Below are 2,053 nucleotides of genomic sequence, written 5' to 3'. Positions count from 1 at the left end.
TATTGCAATGATAGCCGAGTGGAGAGAGGGAGATGTTTAATTGAATTGCGATATAAACCAATTGACGAGTTGGACTCTAATTATAAGTTTATGATATCTGGTGTAATTATAAAGGAGTTCATTTCAATAGAGAAATTAACATGAATCTAAATAGTTCATCAAAATCTACAATAGAATTAGTCTCTATGTATAGTAGTTCACAATTAAAAGCAATATATGAACTCATTGAATATATAAATGATTTATCGTATAAATATCAATTGTATCAATCACATGGTCAAGGAATATCCGACCCCCTAGAATTTGATGTAATACATAATGAATGAATTTATTATATTATTATTTGCAAAGTGTTAAACATTCGTGTGTTATATTGCCGCGCCTTTCATCGTTGTAGTTGTAGTCACGCACCTGGAAGTGTTGGCGGTTTTTTAGCACAATGTCATACATGTGCATGAGCTTGAACCTTCGAGAGTCGGCCGGGAGAGAGATGAGGTGGGGGCTAGAGAAGCACCTATGGAATTGGATGACATCCTCATTATTATAACTATGATAGTTGGTAGCAATGTTGTTGCCGACGCCATTGTTGTTCTTGTTGTTGGCACTAGGACCGGTGTTGATTCGATTTTCGTTTCCGTGATCCCGCTTGTCCTCGTCATTCTGGATATTTTCGTTGGTATTGTTAAACATGTTATTCTTGTGATTGGTTTCGTAGGTTGGTATCATGCTACCAACACTGTTATTGTTTTTATAGTATCGTCGCCACCCGAGGTCAAGGAGCTTCTGCTCGAGCTCCTCGTATGAAGACACTACCTCCTGCGTCGGAATGTGGACAAGGACCTTCTTGGGAGTAGTCCATCCAACTTGGATGTTGTCTAAGGGGTCAAGGAGAGGGTTTTGCACAAGCTTGGCCACACCATTCTTGAAAACCCAAACCCCTGACATCTCTTACAATCAATGAATTCCTTTTATACTTACTAAATCTTTAAATTACCCTCATTAGAAGTAGTTACTAATATATGGTTTGAAGTTTAAATCTAAAGGCTCCTAATGAATAGAGAGTGTTAGTATGTGTTATCAATATATGGTTTGAAGTTTATATCTAAAGGTTTCGAACGACTAGAGAGAGACTGTGTATGGACTATCCTATAAGATTAGTTGAGAGCAAGGCCTATATTTGTGTAAAAGGAATCCTAACAAGAGTGTTTGTTTTTTAAAGATGTAAAGAGAAGGAGAATGAATTAGCTTTTCACTTCTCCTTTTTTTAATGGACTTCAATCTCTAGTCTTTTTATCATGTCATCCATCATTTTCATCTTCTCTCTCTCTCTCTCTCTCTCTCTCTCTCTCTCTCTCTCTCTCTCTCTCTCTCTCTCTCTACATATCATGGCATGGCATGTGTTGTTTTTCATATGTGTTGGAAAAAGGAGGTTGAATGATAACCTTTGTGAATCCTATTCGATTTGTGTGTGAGTGAGCGAGCGAGTGTGTGTATGTGTGTGTGTGTGTGTGTGTGTGTTTGTGTGTGTGTGTGTGTGTGAGAGAGAGAGAGAGAGAGAGAGAGAGCGAGACCAAGGAGGGGAGACTGAGAATCTGGATTCAAAATTTTTAATGCACTCAAAGAGGCCAATCTTGACCACCCGACCTAAACACATAAATGTTCTTGATGTATATCTCCTTCCTAAGAAGAGAAGTTCATACTTTGGAGCAAAGTGTGTCCATGTTTGAATAGTGCACTCACTTGCGAAGAGCTCAACCTTCTAGGTGGTGCTTTAAGGATGGCACCCAAGTTATTGCATCCTCTCAATGAGCACAAGGGATAGCATGGACAAATGACATTTTCTCAAGCATGGAATTGAAACACACAAACAAACCATACTTAAAGTGGATGGATGACTATCCTATAGTATAGTAAAAAAAACATGCATTTTGAGTTGTTCAAATGTATTTCAAATTTTCTCGGGATGAAGACAAAGGCATCTACAACCGGAATAAAAATAAATAAATGTCATTTGGTTTTTGTTGAAAGGTATTCAATTTTCTTCACAGTGCAA

At 37.9% G+C, this 2,053-nt stretch overlaps 1 pseudogene; it reads right to left on the bottom strand.

The window, feature by feature from the left end:
• Positions 1–309: 309 nt before the first annotated feature.
• Positions 310–1,150, bottom strand: LOC147856948 (flowering-promoting factor 1 pseudogene; annotated as a pseudogene).
• Positions 1,151–2,053: the final 903 nt, after the last annotated feature.

Source organism: Azolla caroliniana, unplaced genomic scaffold (genome assembly GCF_043228905.1).
Source record: "Azolla caroliniana isolate FFs.n. ecotype wild unplaced genomic scaffold, voAzoCaro1.0.p SCAF_12, whole genome shotgun sequence".
NCBI lineage: Eukaryota > Viridiplantae > Streptophyta > Polypodiopsida > Salviniales > Salviniaceae > Azolla > Azolla caroliniana.
Note: the sequence above shows the minus strand (reverse complement) of the source record. Positions and strands in the feature narration are given on the sequence as shown.